The 22,964-nt window shown below is 37.7% G+C and overlaps 1 protein-coding gene across 5 annotated transcripts in view; it reads left to right on the plus strand.

Moving 5' to 3' along the window:
- Cad87A (cadherin 87A) overlaps nucleotides 1–22,964 on the plus strand; it is a 63,550-nt gene that overhangs the window by 2,894 nt on the left and 37,692 nt on the right. The gene's annotated exons all lie outside the window — the stretch shown is intronic.

The following is a 22,964-nucleotide window of genomic DNA, read 5'->3' on the forward strand; positions in this document are numbered from 1 at the left end:
CTGCAAGGGTATAAAATTTAATATTAATAAACTTGCATTTTGGTCAAATGTTCCATTATATTCTTGGAATTTCTCATTTTCAAGAGTCAACTGCATAAGTCGGCCTGTTCTTATACCCTGAACCCATTAAAAATGGGTATAAGGGTATATTGTATTTGTGCAAAATCCAAATGTATGTAACACGCAGAAGGAAGTATCTCCGACCCCTATAAGAGCTAGAGACTTGAAATTTTAAATGTAGGTGCTCCTAGTTCCCGCGCAGATCGAGATCCGATAATCGATAACTTACTGCGTTTCCAAGCAATCGATAAAAATCGATATCGATATCGTGTTTTTGGTCAATTTTGGTAAATAATAAGAGCTAGAGTCACCAAACTTGACATATATGTAGCTTCTTAAATAGAATATATATCTGCATTTGATGTTGGAAGAAGAGGTTTCAGGGTATCCCCTAGTAAAGAGCTTCCGACTAGAACCTCTTACTGGTTATGCTGCATATAGTGATATCTTTGCACAGTTTTATACCATATACATGTAAGTATATATCATGAACTATTTAGTATGCAGCATCAGAAATTGATCAATTACCATTTCACTTTATTTTCATGAAGTGTTTCAGATTTATTACGTTTTTTGAGTGTGAAATCACTTCAAAATTGATCAAGGCCATTTAATTTTCATTTTCATTGTCAATTCATATACGCAGCTAATTAATATAAATGGCCAATAAACAAAAAAAAAAAAAAAATAAACAAAAAATATCAGAGAGTGAGAGAGGGAGACTGCCCGATCTATGGCATTGAACTTGCTCACTCTGTTAACCTTTCAATAATTTCGTAAGTTTATTGTGGGCATAATAATGAGTTTGGGATGTTTTGAAATTGAATTAAAAGAATTAATTGTGTGAGATAATTGATGTTTATAAAAATCTATGGGAGGGTCGATTAAAAATAAAATTGGCAGCTTGAAATTTAAGAATAAGATTAATCGAAATGGAATTTAATTCTTATACTTAATTAAAAATAAATTCAACAAAAACTTTTGAAAGTAAAGCAGATGTTCCTTTAGAAAAGTGTTGTATGTAGTTTGCAAATTGGCCAGGTTGTTTCTTGCAATTGCAGGGATAACTTAGTTGAGGAAAGGTGTAGAAAAATTCTCCACATAGTTAGTTTATTCGGCTTCTATATAAGATCCCCTTAATTTAATGTAACTATTCTAATTTCATTTATGAAATTGTTTTAAAATGTTTTTTTAATATTTTTTTAATATTTTTAATGCTAAACTTTATACTCGCCCACCTTACACAGCTATCTGATCAATAAATCCAGTTGCAAAATTCCAACACCTCTTTTTTCATATAATTTATTGCAAAATTACAATAGATCCATGTCACCCTTCCTTACCCCAATACCACGTCGCGTGGCCTAGCTTGGCTGCTTGTTCACTGAAGAATTTCGTAATTTTCAAAATCACAACAAACAATGGGAAAAATGTAAGCGGCGAGAAACAGAAAAAACAAAAAAACAAGAAAAAACCAAAACAACAAACGACGCGACGCGACGTCGGCGGCTTTTGGGGAACCGCCTTCTTAACAATAGAAAATCTCCGAAAGCCGTCGACGGAACTGCGTCCAACTGGCGTGTTGCACAGTTGATGTTGTTTGCCTTGTTGTTGTTGTTGTTGCTACTGCCAGCCGGAAGATATTTTAGACTAGTTTGCAGTGAGGCAAGTTTATATACATGTATATATGTATTTATGTATATAGAGTGAAAGAGAGAGTGGAGGGGAAACTGGGCGCGCGGGAGCTTAACAGTGGTTCCGAACGTGCCTCCGTGTTTGGACAGGAACAAGTTTTATAGTTTTTACGCTGACGCTGTCCAGTCCATCGGGGCTCGCACAGCTGTTGTAGTTCTTTTGCCGGACGAGCCTAAACATGGCCCAAACCATGGCTAAAAACCAGTCTAGTTTCAGTTCCAGTCCCACACCCAGCCAACTCCCCAGTGCATTTTGTGTGCTGGCCCGCCTGTAGTTTTGAACTAGTTGCGGTGTATCAAATCAAGTCTAACCACGAAACGACCCTAGCAGTCGCTATGCTCCGATCCCCCCAACCTCCTTTCGCGCTGCCCGTCCCACTATTCGGGGCTACTTTTGCACAGTTTGGAAATTAACTGGTTGTTTTGCGTGTCAGCTGCTGCTGTATGTGGAGTCTTTTGTGCATTACCCACTCCGTCCCATCCACCTACCCGACCTTCCACAGCGCCCCATTTATATCGTATTGTTCGATGGCGCCTTGCAGACAACTTTATGTTAAAGGTTTAGAATGCGCTCAAAAGTTTTCGGCCACCTCGTCTGGGATCGCCTCAAAGTTGTGGCCAAAAGTGGGCGGCTACGGTGGATTACATTTGAATCCACCAGAAGCTACCCGGCCAGTCAGCCGACCATTCAGCCGCGGCAGGAAGAAAGTGAGGCAGGAAGTTGATTTTGTGCAACTTAACGCTTTTCTTTGCGCCTGGCGTGTGTCTGGCCCCATGCCCCAAAATGAAAAGCGCAAACGGGTTCAAAGAAAACAGATTCGGAGCGAGGCTGAATACCTCAATTGAATGGCGATTTTGTCTTTGCGGATAGTTGTTAAAAATTCTATAATATTATAAGCAGGATTTCCATAATAAGTACGTTTCTTTGAACAAAAAGGATGAGTGAAGTTTTTGTTTATTGAATAGACTGGTTATGAATTGTCATTACCATACGAGAAGGGTTCCTTAGACTGATTACATAACTATATGCCTTGCAATAAATAATGCTTGGCATTTTTGATTATTGCTGAATAATGAAATAAAATTTAGTTACTATAGCATATTGTTTATGCAGTTTTCTTTAAGGTATGCGGGGGGGATTGGTAGAATACAACTGATTCAAATGAATTCGAGTTAATTAAACAAATTATTTTTTGAGTTTTTTTTTAAATATTTGATGGCCATTTACAAATATATTCGAATGCATTAACATTTGGCATTCGTCAAATCTTTTTGCTAGTCTCCATTATCGATGGCATCAATAAACAGAGTCTGCAGCTCCTGGCATACACAGCATCAACAACCCAGAAGCTACAAACTTCAGACATTTCCACTCTTGTTTGTGGCTGTCTTCTTGTTTTTCTTTTTTTTTGTCTGTCCAGCATTTGGCAATTGCTTGGCAAGATAGTCGGCGTGCACTGCGATCCGCCAGCATCAACTGTTTAATGGCCAAAACTAGTAGTCGGTGAAGGGAGTCCGCGCTGTGGAGGAGGCGCGGCAGTTGGGTGGCGCAAATTGCCAGCAGCGCATCAGCTGCACACACTAAATTTTTAATCAAGCATCTAGCAGCCCGTATCTGTATCCGTATCCAGAAAGCAGCTCCCAGCAGCTGTGATTCCGTTGGAGTAGCTTTTGTTGCTGCTGCGAGCGCAAAAAATGCAATCAACGTCAAATGCGCTTCGAAACTTTGCGCAAAATAATAGAAAAGCCATTAATTTCACTTCTCGTCGAAGAAGATGCCAGGAAGATGATGAAAAACTGGCACGGCTATAGGAGCAGCGCGGCGTGTTCAGAGGACCTGGACGTGCCACATGGTCAGCGAAAGGGAGAGTGTGCTCGAGTAATTTTTAATTATGCACACAACGTGCGGAAAGGCTGATGCGAATTGCTCTAATGCGATTATTGGCAACGCTAAATTCATCACATCTTGGTCCTCTTGGTCCTCACGGCAATGCCAATTTTTATAATGCAGGACGCCCAAAGGATGTGGCATGAACGTTACTTTGAGTAACCACAAGGAGACTGGCAAACAAAAATAACACAAAAACACGTTCATAGTAAAGTTTCGAAACAATGGCATATAATAGTATTAGCTTAAATAGTGTCCAAAGCTCGGCCATAAAATACCCTGATGTTTGTCGGATGACTCGACCCTTATATACCCTAAAGTCAGTCGCGGCATATTTAATGCATATTAGGTATTGATATACAGTATAAATATTAAATATATTTATGCGTAGCTGCTGCTATATTTTCCGCATAAGTTTGGTATACCCTCGATTTCGTGCGGTACTGGGTATTTACAACGAAGTTTTTCGCCGCCACACAGGGCAAGGATACAGCGCTTCCATTATCGTCGTGCTCATGCCCGAAAATTGCAAAAGTTCGCTGTCGTTCTAAAACCACTTTTCATTAGTAACAACCGCTAATTTCACTTAGTGGTATGCCAACATGTCGCATCAGTTGGGAGCCACACACATTCACACGGGAACAACAAGTTTTTAGCTTAATTTCTAGCTGAGAAATTCAAAACCTACACAAATGGAAGCATATTGAAGTGAATATGCTCTTTCCAAATTAAAACAAATATAGCCTTGGGTTCCTGTTAGAATACATATCAATTTCAACTCTACGTTTAGTGTTAGTTTTAGTTTTCAAGTTTTAAAATCTACAATATTAGCAATATTGCTCTTTTCAAACATTGACTTACATTTAAATTATTTTAAACATATATGATGCTGTAAATTAAACTAACAATGGAGAGTTCCGCTGGGTAGGAATATAACGAAATACCCGCATTTAGCATATATCTTGCAGTATTAATATTGTAATATTTGTTACACCCTTCAAGGGCATTGGAATCTGCTAACCAAGTTAAATTACCCATTTTCTGCGAGTGTATTACAACAAGTAACATAATACGCAGTGCTGGTTGGGTTGGCGAATTGCTTTTTCCATTTATGACTGACATCGGGTACGAAGCTGAGCTGGTTACTGGAGTTGAGTGGGGCTAACTGACCGCTGGCAACTAACAACTAAAACTGGCAACTGACCGCTGGCTTCTGTTGTAAAGTTGAAAAGTTTAGTCGGCAAGCAATAATGCAATAAACAAGTTTTTTTTTTTTTTAATTGTTGTTTAACTGCATTAAACTTGTCAAATGAAGTCGCTTTTGAAGTTAGATTGCCTGCAACAAGGGCATGACATGGCCGGGGCCACGAGCAATTCCCTTAGGGCCACTGTCCGAACTGTCTCTCACCCTTCACATGCAGTGAGAGAGAATCTGTAGTAAGTCAAATGCTCCGTGATGTTTTTCTTATAAACGTATTTATAATTGCAAGCCGTGGGCATAAACACCCTGAATCTCGGTCAGTGTCGGAGAGGCTAATGTTGAAAAAGTGCCCTCGCAGGGTTAGATAAGTTGTTAGAAACTTATAGAAAAACTTTAGCAAAATAATGTGCTAATAATTATTAATTTATTCAAGCTGTAAATAAATAAATTACTAATAATGCAACTTTTGGTATAGGCCCAAAAGGTGTATATCAAGTTTTGATAGGTTATATTGTTATAACCTACGGTAATTTGTGTAATTGGTTATAATTAAATTGAGTCCAACACCAGACTTAACTCAAAATTACACATTGTGTAAAATACTTATTACATATAAACGCACTGAGGACAGCTATAGAAATAAGACAGTAACCTAATGGCAGATAATCTGGTAAAGGGAGTATTCGGGCTATCATATGCAAATAAGGAAAGAATAAAATTTTTTTTAATGGCCGTTTAACTGTCCAGGGGAAATCGCTGGAAAAACACAACAAGTTGGAGAGTTTATGAAATTAACCCACTTTCTATTGCAATACCTGAGAAAGGATTGTGGGCTGACGCTGCAAGGCAGCATACCATGCTAAGTAGCTAGTCCGTAAACGGGAAATGCCAGTAAATAAAAGTTACGATTAATTATGATCGGCACTTTGGTAAACCCATTAAATCATATAAAGTGTCACAGAAACTCTGCAATTTCTCAGGAAGTTGGGCTGAGCTATATAAGTAGGCCCATATCGATTGCCTCATGTATGGCCATATCTTTGAGTATATGTTTTGGATAGATAGTTTTTTCAAGCTGAGATTCACAAAATGGTTTATCATCTTAGGGTCCAAATTTGAAATTCCCAATCTGTACTTCAACCCTCGTAATATATCCGTAGCTCCTCACAGTTAGCACCACCCACTCAAAGCCTTCATAATTTAGACGGTCGCGACGGTGCCTAAGAAAGCAATTAGATCTAAGGATATATCTACACCAACACTAAAACACTTACAACACCAACACCATTAGGTTTGTTAAGTAAACGCTGCTGTTGCCAGGGACATTCCCGGGGGCAGCATATTCATTAGGCAAGCGGCACTCACAGACACACACGCACACTGATGGATGCAAACACATACAAACACGGAGTACATCCTGCGTGGGCGTTTGTTAACTTCTTGTTGTTTCTGATATTTCATTTGTTGTTGTTGTTCTTGTTATTGTTGTCGCTGTTATGCTGGCAGCCAACTTATAGGTCACTTGCCCAAGAAATTTCCCAAGTTTGCGGAATAGACATCAACTTGTTCTTGTTGCTGTTAAAGTTTCCTGTCTAGCTGCAGGGGCTAGGCGTGCTTGAGTCTTGAGTGGGGGCCACTAATGAGCACGCCGTGTCGTCGTCCTGGCACAATGCGTATAATTAAAAGCGTCCAAGGTGTAAACTAGCAAATTGTTTGATCCCATTCACTCAGCTAACCATTCGCTCAACTTGAGTGAAGGATACCAGGCATTTCCCCTTGTTTGACATGCCCATCACTATTGCGCTTCAAAATTTTCCGTGTCCTTTTTTCACGCTCTCATTGCTTGCTCAGCATAATATTGTTAAACTTTTCTTGAGCTCAGCACTTTTGCACTTTTTATATTTCCTTTTTTTTTTTGTTTACCATCTTTTGCCTGGCGGGCACTTCGCAGTCGAGATGCTCTAGTTGCCTGTAACCTGATAACAGAAAACTCTTAGATCCGGATATTCTTAGCAGGTCGGATTTGACATGCGCTTAAAAAACAACTTAAAAGTTTGTGCTTAATGGAAGTCCTATTTGTAGAAAATCAAAAAGCAGGTATAATAAGGCTAGCGTCGCTTTTGCTTTTCATTGTCGGAAATCATTTTGGGTATTCCATAAATATTTTAAAAATCTCTTGGTTCTGAACCGTCATAAATGATTAAATATTGTTTTTTTACGCATTATTAATCTGAACATCGATATTTACATTTCTAAAATGATGGGTATAAGGAAAAACCTCACTTCCCTATCTCTTGAAAGTTGTGTGCTCAAAAGCGCATAAAAAAGCGCATCCGTTCAGCAACAAGCTAATATTTTAATGACACCAAGTTCAAAGCGTTGACTGTTGCAGTTTGGGGTCTAATTAAAAGTTGTGTCAAAGTATTCAGGTGGACATGCCAACGGCCATGAGCAGCGCCACGCCCCACGCCCCACGCCTCAGACCCAGACTCAGACTCATTCGCATAAACTTTCTATAGCACCACTTTCGCTGCATGTCCCCATGAATACTGTTTAGTTCTTCTTGTTCTGCATCAGCATCGCTTGGGAAACCAGTTTGTGGCTTTGGTGACCAGTCGACCCATCCAGTCTCAATCGAAGCTCTGTCTCTGTTTTTATATGTCCATCTTGCTCTTTCGCACACACACGCACTTGCGGCTTGTATGATAATGATTTGAGGGGAAGAAGCAGCAGAAAGCCATTTGATTATTGCCACTGCTGCTGATGTTAACCACAAAAGCAAACAAAACAGTTGACTGACATGGGACCATCAGTTTTTTTAGTCTCTGTCTTCATGTTTCAATTGACCTTATTTGCAGGTATCTAGAAATTCTCAAAGATTTCATGCTTAAGGTGGCCAAATGAGTAGTACACATATTGCATTTGATATTCTTTTGTTAAAACAGTCGTTGCTTTTCCTTTAGCTGCCGTTTTCACTTGGTTTTTCTTCAGCTCAGTGCGTCTAAGCTATTTCGATTCATGTGGTATGACAGCTAACCTGATTGTTTTACATTCCATATCAAAAGATATCAGAATATGCTTCATACATAGTACATGAGTAGAAAAATAGGGGAAAACATAATGACATAGATATCTATCTGTCTTAATTCACGTTTTTCTTCAACTAAATTAAAATTAAAATAACATAGTTTCATAGATATGTGATACATTAATAGACATTTGTTATACTTTTATATCTGTGTTTTTGTACTTTTTTTTTTGGTCATATTTTATGGCAAAACTTAAAATTTGAAGCGTTTCAATAACTCCAATTTGTCACATTAAGATTTAAAAAATATAATATTTTCGGTCATTTTCTGATTAACAAGTCGAGCATCCACAGCTACATTAATATTTGCATATGTTTTTTGCTTGCAGTTTTTCTTAACTCCCCGTTTACTGCTGATTCACTTGTTATACCCTGCGCAAAAAGAAATTTGTAAAATAAGGATTCACATTTTTTTGCTCTATCAAAAATCATATTGGTCAGACCTTGTTTACCGCCACGTTCGTATGTAACGATCGGAAGTTATTCAAGATTATAAATTTTCTTCACAGTATTTGTATTTTTTGGTATCTTAATATATGAATTTTCATACTGCATTGTCTGTTAAAGGGTATCTAATAGTTGATCAGTTACACTCTCCTGTATTTGTGGGTACCTTCAACATTTGCACGCATTGATGACGAATGGCCACGAAAAATGATAAATGTTTAATGGGCCAATGGGGACATAAAACATGTTGCAGGATAAATGTTTCCGGGTAGTGGCTAAAGAACGATTGCTGAATATACCAAAGCATTGATTGTGTGCATGGAATACTGACACAGTTTTATGTCAACGTAAATCTGAATTGTAAAACAAACTGGTTTATGTTTAACTACTCCTCTTTAGCATTGAGTACTAAGTAAAGTATGGCTGTTAGCTAAAAGATCTTCAACAATTTGTTTGCAACTAACCATATGTTACCGTTAGAAGTTAAGCTTGCCTCTTTTAAAAAGTTCTTTATATTATTTATTCTAAATCAATTATTTTATAATTATCACTCGTTGGTATTATATTTATTTATGCATATAAAATGAGTATAATTATTTCCATTCTAAACTATTTATATTTATTGTATTGTTTGTATAATTTGTCAATTTTTAAGTTTATGGTGTCTCTTGAGATAATTTGTCATTACAATTTACTTATCTATGCAAATTGTATTAATTTAATTGAACATAAGAGCACACACGATAACATTTTTGAGTTTTTGTGCTCTTGAAGCGCTGAACAGTTTTTTATTGAAGTGAACAAATTAAAAATAAAATTGGTGTACAATTTCTAGAACCTGCAACAATGCGTCATTAACAGAGACATGCAGGAAAAAACAAATAAAAAACATCGCCCTTTAAAAACTATACGGTACTTAATATACATATTTTTGCATATTGATACTGGTTTTACATACCCATTTTCATCCCATGACATCCCAGACCCATGTATGAAATATTTTGCGAGCGCATCGCAAATTGCGCTCATAATAGTGGCATGCCCCATACTCGCACTCGCACGCGCACTCGCACACTTGCACACAGACCCACTATGCGAATGCAAACTTCATTGAGCGCTTGTTAATGGTGCGGGGCAGCCAAATTGGGTGGCGTTTGGAGTAAGGAAATGCGAAATGCTTTTTGTCCATAGCCAAACGCAATCTGAGGAAAAGCGGCAACGTTGTCGTAGCTGTCGAATGATGTCATGTTTGCTTAATGTTTTTTTGGTTGCCTCACTTTAACTCCCTGCCCATATTTTTTTGTCTATTGCTTTGGCCCAACTGTCGGCGGCAGGGCGGGTCGGGGCGTTTATAAATCAGTTATCCAGGCGCTGATGCTGCAATAAAAGGTGCGATTTATCATAATGGCAGACAGCGGGTTGGTGCCGGGGGTGGGGATATACGCAGGGCCCCTGCTCTACAGCTTTTCAGCTAAGATAATCATTCGTTTCGCAGCAATTCCCAGCATCCCAATGTACATTTGCTATACATTTCGCAATACTCTTACTTGCCGTATACGCAATGTCTGTCGTGAATTCATCGAATTCATTTTTGCCATTTTCCGAATTTTTCACAAATCTGTTTCGCACACACATACGCAGCAGCACAGGCAAACAGAGTGGAGATATATAGCGTGTGTGTGAAGTTATCTGCGGCAGCCGCCAGTCGCCAGTCGCCAGTTCATATTGATTACAACAAATTTTCCGTCGCCGTTTTGTCGTTGAAGTCATCGTCATTGTAAGAGCTAAAGATGAAGCTGAAGTGGAAATTCATGCAACACGTAACCGATATTTGATTTATTTATTTATTTATTTTTTGGCTTGTAGAGATTATGTCATGTTTGATGGGCAACTGATGGATCGTTTGAAGTGCAACAATACATATTCAATATTCGATGTTCTTATAGTACCAGCTTGTATTACTTAGATCGGCACAGAACTAGTGTTGGCTTTTCTATCCATTATCCTTTTAGCCTATTCTTTTAAACCAATTGCGTGAAAGGTACGCATAAAAAATAATTATCCGTTTCCAGCATGTAATTGTTAATAAAGTGCTAGGGAAGTGAGTTTTAAACAGGTGGCATAATAAAGAATATATTGGAAAAACATTGAGATCAAGTAAATAGGTTTCTATAAGAATAAGAATAAATGATTAAAATAATACCGATTAGTTGCTTTAGAACGTGGTATACATATCTGTACGGCTTTCAATTATAGTGGTTTTTAGTAAAACGTGTCGCGATTCTAATCAACGTAATTCTTCCCACCTTTCTTTTTTTCTTTTCATTTCTTTTTGTTGCCATCACGCTCTCATCTCCATCCAGAGTCGGTCGAATCAGCTCTAGTTTTACATTGCTTTTGCTTCTTTCAGTTTCTAAGCTTGTTGATTTCTTTACTTTTTGCAGTGTTGTATTTGGTGTGTGGCTCCAGCGGCGGCGACCACCTACCACCCCACCAACTCACCATACCCACCAATTCGCCCACCTACTCACCCGCACCTCACCCGTCAGAAACCGTTCGCTCGCTTGACATTTAGTGCCGGCTGCTGCCGTTGCCGTTGTTGCCGCTTTTGCCGCTTAAGGCCGAATCTTCGACACAAACAGCTCTGACTTGGCCCGGCTGTTAGCTGTTGGCCGCTGCTGTTGCTGGCTGCTGCTTTGATAGCTGGAATTTCGTTGAACCGGTTTGTGTATGTGGTTTTGCAGTTGTTGCTATTGTTGTTGCGTCTGGTAACTGGCTCCACCAAAATATTCGTATATCTATACTTGTGTGTGTGTGTGTGTGTGTGTGTGGGTTTGTCTAAAAGTGCTTTGTGCGGGGCTTGGCTAACCAACTGGCCAAGCCACACAAATAAACATGGACACAACGAGAGACGGCGAGAGGAAAAGAGAGAGAGAGAGAGAGAGAGACGGACAGCCGGGTGGACGGACGGACGGAAAAATCGCGCATATTTGTCGTTGCGGATTATTTCATAGTACAATTCTACAGCTTTGTGTGAATGTTTACTTTGTATGTTGTATGTGTGCCATGTTTTTTGTTATAGTTGTTGCTTATGTTGCTGTTGTTGCTTCTATTGCATAGTTTGGCATCTTTGGCTTTTCGCTGTTCATTTAAATTGCAAAAATCTCTTTTGGCTTTTGCGCATTTCCAATTCCAATAGATTATAGATAAAACCAAACTGTGAATTGAATCTGGAGAAATATATGATGTTGACTGAACCTTAACAAAATATACAAATAAAATAGAAGGACGTTAACGTTAAGCAGCTAAAATATACAAATTCCATCGAACATATATTATTTACGTAACAATTGTTAGTGTTCATTCAATTTGCAGAAGGATCACTTGAAAAAGTCATTTGCGTTATTTTACAATCCTAATTGTTTATCGATGCTGTTCATCCCGTTTTATTTCTCTTGATTAACCGCATTGCAGATTATCTGAAATCAATTGTTAATCAGAGCCATGAGGTCATCGAACTGTCGCTGTCGGAAAATTAACCACACTTCGCTTATTTGTCTCAGTGCATTTATTTGGGCTTCCTATTGCAAGGCAAAAACTCAGAGTTCCTTTGTGGCGGACAGTTACACGCAGCGAGTGCATACAAACTGATGGCTGACAATTTTCCCAACTATACTAATGTATTTTTCCAGCCACAAGGCGGTTTTAAAGCTGTATCTATGTATGTGACAGGCATATGTAAATATTTTTATTTTCGAATATTAAAAGCTTTTTAATAAAAGATCATTTTGGTCAAAAGTAAAGCGAAGTGAGAATGAGTAGAAGTAGAAAGATTATATGCGATGTCAAGATGTATTCTGAACATAATAGCACATCAAAATGTTTTATGAATATATTCGCATTGCAGGGTGTCTTTTTCAATAATGCATACAACTTGTTCGCATGCACCTATTAAAAGTTGGCCAAACTCAAAAGCCAACTGCAATAGTAGTCTCCTCAATAGTAGTCTCCTTTTTGGCCCCATCAATGGAAGGAGATGTAATTGATTGAATTCCCATATCTACTGGAGTCATTGAAACATGTTAATGCGTTTGAACTATCTTTTAACGAACTATGATATATTTTAGTTTAGTTGACTGGCTATTATTTGTTATCAAAGAGAAATGGTGTTTTTATTTCATATAATTAAATAAAGCTTTTGAACTGTTATCACTAACTAGGCCGAATTTTAAATTGACTTGTCCATAGACTTGAAGGTTACAAATAACCTAGTTAAATATATAGTTTTGCGATACAACAAAATTTAAGTGCTGTTTATACAACTAAATGTCAAATTGCATTTGAATAATTATGAGTAATTGTTGTGAGCCGGACATCAAACTTATGTAGGAACTTTTCATCGTCCATTTGCTGCCAACAGATATAATTTATGCATTCGTAAAGTTTTGATTTGTATAATTTATGCACCTCTTGACCTGACACATAACTTCCTGCATAAATATTAATAAGTAATAAACCAAGTACTGGCAAAATAAGCATCCATATAAATACTAAGCTGCGGTAATAATAATTTGTAAAATCAAAAGCCAAATGACAATCTTCTACATCATCATCAATGAAGCGTAATTGTCATTAATTGTATTTGTCGATTTCCATAACAAAAGAAGTGGAAGAAGGGAAGAAAGATGAAGAAGAAATGTTCAATTTAAACATAAATTTAACAATTGCTTTGGCATTTGCCAAACTCCAAAGTTTGACAAAAACTTTTTGGCATAATATATATATTTGTATTGTGTAAAACGTTCAAGGTTGAATAAGTTTCGTATTTATTATGTGGGTGTGTGTGTGTGCACTTTAAATGAAAAACAGCAGGCGGCAAATAAACATTTGAACAACAGTAGAGCCACAGCAGCGGCCTCAAAACTCGAATCAAGTCCGTTGTGCAGTACAGAGAAGTCGCTTCTGCTGCCGCTGGGCCCAAATGAAACTGCCAAATTACGGCCACTGCGAAATGCGGCCTGTTAACTTTGTTTCTGTTTGCGATGCGTCCCGGCAAATGAATAATTTGCCATCATAGATAAACGTAATCAATGCCGTGGATGTTGTGGCCGCTCCCTCGTAGCTAGATCTTAACTGACGGCCATTCCGTGGCTCCTCTTGTTCAAAATGGCAACATCTGCACATCTGCACGGGGACCAACTATATGTGGAGCTGTGTGCGAACTTGTTATTGAATTAAAGTGACTTGATTTACGGCGATTTCTGGTCAAAAGCACTTAATATCATTTGGTTGTTGGCCTAGACGTTGTTCGATCTGGTTAGGTTTGCTTCGCTGACCGAAATGGCTTTGATTATGGTCCACGTTTCGCATACGTAATGCTCACACAAATCCAAATTGCTGCGAAAATTCACTGTAGAAACGACAATTGCATTGACTATCTTTGATGTTGACAACTGCTCGCTAGTTGATACAGGTGTTATTATTATTTATAAGTAGTTTTTTTTTGCTAATAATTGTTATTCGACGTTATTAAAGAAATTTCCTAAATACCTAAGACTTACTCAATTGAACTAGAATTAAATATTTTCTATATTAAAATTCTCTCTTCTTAAGCCCTTGCATTTGATAACTATAAAAAGCATTCAACCAACAAAATATCAACAATATAATTCAATTCCCATTGAATTAAATTATTGTTTTTCAAGTTATATTATCTTTGTGGTAAATTGAATATAACTTTATTATATGTGGATAGGATTGATTACAGTTTGATTTAAATGCATATTGTAAATCTTCTACATGATAATAATGTTCTACATTGTCAATGATAATCTAATCATTCGTTAATCTAAGCTTGAATTTGAAAATACATTCTATTGTAACTTCAATGTAGGTTAATAAAAAAACTAATTTAAAGGCAAATAAATAAATAAATAGCTGTAGCCATCTGGAGTGAACTTTTAGTTTTGTAGTTAGTTTTATTTTGGTTACGAACTACATTATGCATAGGTGATCATTCAGTTATCAGGCGCTGGAGAAGCTTATGTGGAAACAACAGGTAACAATGCTAATATATAGACATAAAGCAAATAACAAACAGTACTGTGGTGAGGTATGCACCTAGAGCTGTATTAATTGCATTTAGGAACATTACACAGAGACAAACAGACAACCAGGGAAACAAACAGAGAAATACAGCAAGAGATAACAACAAGAACAACAACAGCGATAACAACAACAACAAATGCTCATATCACCTATAGAGCAGCTTTGTTGCAATGAACTGGCGACAGTTGCGGCATCGTTATGACTCCGGGCTGCCACACAATATACCCACATGCACACATATGCACGCACGCACACACATGTACATATGTCTCATATTAATATTTGTCGTCGTTTGTTGCTCCGCTGTCGACGCTCTGCTGTAATTAATAATAATTTGCATTCGCAGTTTACAGTTCAGCGCCCGTGCGAGATTTAATTTTAATTAAATTATATGCGCCCATGTTGAGTGTTGGGGCTCGATGTGTTTGTGTTGTGGGCGTGGCTAATCAGGGCAACTAAATATGCAATGGGTGTGTGCATTTCCACTTACTTTCAACACGACATGCATAAATTACAAACGTTATCTGCCCCTATTTTGGGTTCAGTCAATGGTGCCGCCAGAAAGAACAAGAGCAATGACAAGTTTTACATGCTTGCAATTCAAATTGGACGCGAGATATGTGCTCTTGATGGGAAATTTTAAGTTTTAATATATTATTCTTATTTAGTGTTTTAGTTATTCAAATCACTTATCATAGTATATTTGTATGTATACAGATATTGCAATTGAATATATTAATTTCTATTCTAAAGAGCAACAATATTCTTAGAATTTCTCAAACTAGTGTATAAAGTAGTGTACAAGTATATTATAATATGGGGTTTTAGTTTAAATTCCTTTTAAATATCTGCTGATTAGATCCATTTTAGTGTCAATATTATAGTGTTCTTTATATAATCATTTAGATTTCAATATGAAATAAACATACTCTATGGATACACCATTGCAGGAAATAGGTTTGCAACCTATTTGCAAAGGTATAGTAAATTTAGAAATAAATGTTTATAAATTTTAATTGTATTGGATCCAAAATAATAATTTGTATGCCAACGCAGTTAGTTTAGATAATGTTTCTCCAAGCTTGGTTGGCTGTCCAAAGCCATATTTAAAACAAGTAAGAGGTTCTAATCGGGAGCTCCCGACTAGGGGATACCCTGAATCCTCTTCTTCCAACATCAAATGCATATATATATATATTCTATTTTAGAAGCTATATGCCAAGTTGATCTAGCTCTTATAGGTTCTGAGATCCTTGCGTTCATACATACGGACGACAGACAGACAGACGGACATGGCTAGATCAACTCGCCTATTGATGCTGATCAATCAAGGTCGGAGATACTTCCTTCTGCCTGTTACATACATTTGGATGCACAACAGTATACCCTTGTACCCATTTTTTATGGGTTCAAGGTATAAAAAGTACACATTTGATTCATATGCAATGCTAATTCGATGTATGTCAAAAGTATACAATAATACACCAACACATATTTATATCAGTATAGGGTATATAACATCTTGAACTGTTATACTTGTGAATTAAACTATTGGCTATAAGCTGTTGGCCAGATAATTGTAAACTCATTTCGCCAATATCGGACGCTATGGTGGTTGTTGACTGCCTTCAGATTCTATTCCATTATTGCTGTTGAAAGTAAGAAGAAAACTACTAGGAGGTGTAAGGTGTTAGTTAAGATGTAAGGCGTCAGGTTTCAGTTGGGATTTCCATAGGGCAAAATGTCAGCGCTATAAAATGCAAAAATACATCGAAATATTTGCGCAAATGAAATCTGCAGCGACTGTGACGCATTTAGCTGTCAGCTTGTCTTAGTATATCCTCGTTTTGTCCTTTCTCCAAAGTTGTCTCTCCCTTCTCTCTGTCTCTCTCTCTCTTTCTGTGTCTCTTTGTATCTCTTGTTGTCTGTGCCTTGTTGGCATTGCTGTGTTGCCAATAAAAAAGGCAACGAGCCAGCAGCAAGACAAAACGCAACGCGCGTAAAATAAACAAATTTCCGCCGACGACACTCAACTATGCAAACAGTAATTGGAGCAGCTTTTATGTGAGAACCAAGTGGAATAGGGTGCGAGCGGTTGCAGACCAAGAAGCAGTATCTGTCAGGTGAAGGCAGAGGTATGCCACACAGGTAGACAGACAGCAGTGTAAACGATGGCAAACTGTAGCCAAAAAACCAAACTGGAGCTCAAATTCGCCAAAAATGAAACACGCAGCACTCAAAGCTAACGAAGGTGTGTGGCAAGAAGGCATCCCCACGCTGCACAGGACTCATGTAATGCAAGACGGCACCAGAACAGCACACAAAAACACACCACAGTGAAAAACATAAAAAATTGTTTCTGCAAATACAATATTGTAAGGCTTGTAATGCTCGTAATGATATATATTAAAGTCTGCATGTGCTTCTCACTGCATGCAGCAAAGTAGCGGGAAAGATACCGATTTGCATGCGGAACGTTAAAACAAAGAGGAAAAAATAAATGAAGAGTACTCTAGTCGGGAGTGCCTGGCTAGGGTATATACTAAACCCCTACCGTTAAAAATTTTGGCTATCTTCTAAAAATATATAAATAACAAGTAAGAGGTTCTAGGCGGAAGATCCCGACTAGGGGATACCTTGAACCCTCTTCTTTCAATACCAAATGCAAATATATATACTATTCTGGAAGCTATATGTCAAGTATGGTTTCAAAAATTACCCAAAAAACAGGATTTCGATAAAAAATTTATCGATTACTTGAACACGGGGCAAGCTATCGATTATCTGAAAAAAATCTGAGCAGGCACTGGGAGGACCTACATCTAAAATTTCAGGAAATTGATTGCAATTGCGGTAACGCCAACTTAATACGTACACATCAAAATTATTGTATAGCTATTTATTTTACAATTTGCTGTAAAATATGAATACATACATGAACTATTGGCTATATTTAAAGATGCAAAACAATTTAAAGCAACATTTACAAGTTGCAAAAGAAAGCATCCATCATTCATTGAAAAGTCAGGCTCTGTCGAACATAATGCACAGAATTCTTCATTTTGGATTGACAAACTGGTTGTTGAAGTGATGCATTATGTTAGTAATTTAATGAAATTGCAAATAACATCATTGTGTCCAGCAAATGAGAACATGACAAAGACTGCGTAAAATCGAAAGAGTGGATGTAGATGGACCGTCAATCAGTTAGATGCGTGGACTGCATGTTTGGCTCTTGATTTAAGTCTCTACTACTTGAACTGGGAACAGGAACATGTTGCCTGCATGTGTACAATGTAACCAAGTTCTTATCTGTGCAATGTCCTGTCGGGTGGTGTCAGCTGTGGTCAAGTGGGTGCCGGACCGGGGAATGGGAGTGGGACTTAGCTCCAATGTTGCTGTTGTTTTTACTTGATAGTAGCTGTGTCTATTGTTGGCATCCTATGCATTGACGGACGCTCCCTTGAACCCATGGCAACGAGCAGTTAACAAGCTGCTGATGAGCAGCTCATGTGGGTAACGTGTGTGTAAGAATGTGTGTGTGAGTGTGTGTGTTTGTTGCACGTCAATAAAATTGCTTACCTGCGGAGGATACTGTAGTTGCTTGCCAGGATACAATATTGCAGGGCTGCCAGCTGTTTGTTGTGTGTCTTTAACAAGCTGGTGCTCGCCTTTTCTACTTTGCGGCCAATAACTCAGCCCAAGTCAGCTCAAACTCGGCCAACATTGAGTTGTGCGCCTGCCAAAATTGTGCCTAAATATTGTTAATTTCAAGTTGCAGCTACGAAAATCTGTGCCAACGATTATGCGCTAATTATTAAAGTCTTGCCAGCAGCAGTACCAGCAGCGACACGTGGCTCAAATTGTGGCATAAAACGGCAGCAAAGACACCTGCCTGGCTGCTCTGCATATTAATAAGGGTGTTGGCCGACGCGGCTGCCATAATAAATATTACCTAGAGCTCGTTTCTGGCACTCACAGCGCCCAGACCGGCCAGATCAAACCAGTCGCGGTTAGTTTGCTGCCTCGCAGCTTCTCACAAATTTCGCTTAGCTGCATTTCCACATTGCGTATACGTCACGTTCTCGCAAAGGTCTTTAAAGGCACACAGAACATTAAACTTTTAAGCAATGATAATAACCATACTAAAACAATAAAAATAGGATTAATTACCTTATTTTAAATCAAGCAATAATTTATTTTGTTTCTTATTAAGATATGTTTTTATTATTCAATTTATTGTAATTGGCGCTGGAATCGATTTTCCTTCTGATCTCTACCAAGCGAATGAATGAGGGGGAAGAAGATATACATAAAAGTATGTAACTAACATGATATTAAAATATGGGCGTATTTACATGGAAGGGGAAGGAGGTATTTAAATAATTCGCCACGTTGATCGGCCGCCGGGATGTAGTTTATGTATGCGCCTTTTACTGATAGTTTAGATTAATGGTGCTTATAATCTATTATAATCTATTATAGCCACCTATATAAAAAAAATAATATTAAAGTGTTATTTTCATAAACGTATGGCTAGCTGTCACTTATAATTCTAGTCAATATTATTAATAATAAATGCATGCTTCCCAATTTAGCAATGGATAGGAATAGTATAGTTAAAGATAAAGAACGAATTAAAGAGCTTAACACCTTTTTTATAGCTCTGTCTGTCGTCTGGCGACTGATGGTCTGGCTGTCTATCAGTTTGACTCACCCCGCTCTCTGTCACTGTTTGTCTGCTTAACTACATTGTCGCATTGGTGCAGTTGGTTCGTTGTTCTTTTTTTTTTCTTCGTCGTTTTTTTTAAATTTTATTTGAAAACCTCGACGACACCAAATGCTGACGCCATAGATCCGGTATCCTAACGACTGCAGCCAGGCAGTTGCCAAATTTACTTCAATTTTTTATTTGTCGTCATGGCACGTAAAACGTGCTAAATTTTCCACACGCATTCCTCGATGGGCTGGAGAGAGTATGCACTCCATTGCCAAAAGCAGGGGCAGTGGCAGTGGTAGTAGCAGTGTTGCCCATGGCCATCTGGCATTTTGCCAAAAAACTGTCAGTGCAATACGAGGCATGGTCCCATTCTCCATGCCCCGCCCCTTTTCCAAGGCTTGCCTGGCGGCGGGACATGTATGAAAGCCAGGAGCTAAGAGTAGCACTCGGACTGGCAATGAAAATTCTATACAAATGAAAATGCAATTCACACGAATGGAGTTTTTGTTTAGGGCAAGCCTAAAGAGTTCGGGAATTGTGGGAGTTGGTTAGCCGTCGAGTGACAAAAGTGTACAAACGTCAGATATTGAATTAATTTGTCGTTTTCTGTTTGGCATATGGAGTGAAGTACTGCGATTTTTATATAAACAGAGTCGTTTTCGGCTGTTCAAAAGTGTCATACTTCAGTTTGTCCTGTTGGACGCTGTCAACTGCATATTGGTATTGCGCATAAATCTTTTGTTCAATAACAAAAATGCGCATCAATTTCATATGGATTTTTACTGACGTAATTTATTTTTCTCAAAAAGCATTTCGATTATATAATGGGTTATCTAATGAGCTACAGAATAGGGTACAATAAGTCCTTACGTTCTTTGAGTTGGGTTACGTATCTTGAATTTTGTGCTTTAATTTTAATAGATTAATTTAATAGATAAATAATAGGTTTTAGGTTAGTTCCAAAATTAAAATCAATACGATTGATTAAATAAACCAATAAATATATTAACTAAATAAGAGAATGAGAATTACATTACTGCGGTGAACATTTTTGAGTTTTATTCTATTTAGATAAAACTTGCAATATCAAATTAATTTCCTGCCAATTTTGCTTTAGTAATCTTCTTTGTTGCTTGCTATGTCAATATATATGGGGAAATAAACGAAAAAAGGAGTATTACAATATTATTCACCGTAGTCCGTAGCTTATAAAATTTCATTGAGTAATTATTACTCGCAATTTCGCTTCATGAACTCAATTTCAAATTGATAAATATTTTACAAACTTGCAAAATAATAAAATTTTAAATAGTGTGAAAATTTTTGATATCAACGAATTCATGTCCATGTACTGAAATCTGCCATAATTAAATTCTCATTGTTTGTGTCCAGCCATAAGTTAATAATCTCTACGGTCCTGTGCAGAACACTGTTTTGGCGTTTGAAACAATTTTCTAATAAATTGAACAGACCAAAATTCAATTTCGACAGGCGCAGCGATATTTGACTACAAACGTCTGATTCCACAATTCAATTTGAATGGACTGCAGCCAAGCAATAACTATTTAAAGCTTCTCTACATCTTCACAAAGAATATCGTACATCGAGATATGTGTTCGTTCCAACGGACTCAATGTACTGCCTGAGGGTTGGGGGAGGGGCTTGGAGCAGCCAACATGTACAGGCCGTATGCGTAATACGGTAATTAGTGGACAGGCATTAGGCTTTCATGATATTCCTAAATTATTATTATTATTCTGAATAATTATTTGCATTCGACTTAGCTTCAATTGGAGAGAGTTGAGGATGCTGTTGATGATAGAGGAAGCTGAGTCACACAAAACAACTGGACAAAGGGCATGCTAGTATTTGTTGTCAGCGCTGAGAGTTTAACAAAAATATTCAAAACATCATACACTCTTTTTAAGCTGTATGTAACAGACATCAAAAATGACGTTGACGTTGATGTCTTGTCTCTGTATTCTGTTTCACAAAAAGGACCTGATAACGATACAACGTGTGTTGTATAAATTCATTGTGTTGCAAAAATCCAATAACGATTTTTCATAGTGCCAACAGCAATGCAAGTGATGGACCATCATCTGCTGCTGATGCTGCACCCCGCCTGAGAGATGTGCTCGTCAAATTGTATTTATGAATTTTATGTATTACACACCCGAGACCTGAGTGCTAAACTTGGAAATGCAATTTTCACTTTATGGCTTATTGGACCAAAAAACGCCAAGCAAAAAAAAAAAAATAATAAAAAAAAAAAACCAAACTAATATTGCATTTCCATTGTAGACGAGCTTCGAAATTCTCGGTAAAAACAACACCAAACTGGAATTTAAGAATTTAAGTAATATGCTTAGTTTCTTTATTATTTACAGCCTTTGCTACTCCTTTAATTTTACGGGGCACAACACTTTTGATTTCCAATAAATTGCAAACAATTTTTTGTTTATTTACTATATGCAGAAAGAATAGATAGCTTTTTGAATAGCTGGGAAAACAGGGACAACAAAAGTAGACACTTGAACGGCCTTAACTCATCAATTAGTAGGTAGCTTAGAGTTTCCAATTAAATTCGAATTTACGTTTAGGCGGTGAGCCACAAAACTGGGTTTGCAAACTAGCGTTAGGACTAATTGGGGCTTATACGGTAAGAGCAAAGCTGGCTGAGTGAATGAACTGGCTCCAGGCAACGGACGACACTCATTAATTTTCAGCTAACGGGGCAACAGTTAGAAACAGAGGCAGGTGGAGCGCCAGAGATGAACGCAGATGGAAATCTTCGCCTTCAACCTTATCCACACAAATTCCAGCGGGAGGGGAAAAAATGTTTAATTACAGGCTAAAGCGCTGAACAGACGGCAACAACTCGCATATTGACCCAGCCAAGCGAAACGTGTCGAGTACGGTTAACTAACTGAAAAAGCAATGAACCTACCGTGTCGCAAACCCTTTGACGTAGCCAAGGACCAACAAAGGGACAGGTTGATGGAAAGATAGCAAATGCCATTAGGATTCCGTTCTACATGTGTTGAATGTGCATGACTTTCACATACGTAGCTCACACATGGGTGCTGACATGCTCTCGCTGCTGGTCAAGGGGGCTAAGCAGTTGGAGCTATCCACTCATATGTACATCGTTCGATGGTCGACCTCTGCTCTTGACTTCTCTACTTTGATGAAATTAAATCTGAAATGCTATAAGCTGGGTACGGCTTGTGCTTTGTGCCTGAATAGCCTAATTCAGTCAGGCGGTGTCTGTATGCTGTTTGTATACCCTGCATCCACAAAACTGCGTAAATCGTAGTAAATCAAACTAATGCAAGCTCTTGTGAACCTGGCTTAAAAATAAATAATGATTTAAAAAATTAGTTTGAGTTTGTTGGTAACAAAAAGGAAGTCATATTTAACCATATGTGTATTTGTCTCTATATTATGCATAACTTGTAAAAATTAGAAAAAAAAGGGGTGTATTACATACAGTAAATTTGCTGTAATGGGTAAAAGTTTCCAAAGCTCTGTTTTACTATTCACATTTGATGTCAATGCATAGATTTCAATCTCCTGTGCTGGCTAAATTATTACAAAGGCTTTAACGTTCTAGGCCTTCAACGAGTACTCCTTTCTAAAGTACAATAGTTATAGTAATAGCTTTGATTTACATTATACATATAGGAATTACCCATATGTTCTAATTTCTTTTGTCTTGAGTTGAAAACAAAATATCATAAGATTTTAGCTGTAGC

Source organism: Drosophila virilis, chromosome 2 (genome assembly GCF_030788295.1).
Source record: "Drosophila virilis strain 15010-1051.87 chromosome 2, Dvir_AGI_RSII-ME, whole genome shotgun sequence".
Lineage (NCBI taxonomy): Eukaryota > Metazoa > Arthropoda > Insecta > Diptera > Drosophilidae > Drosophila > Drosophila virilis.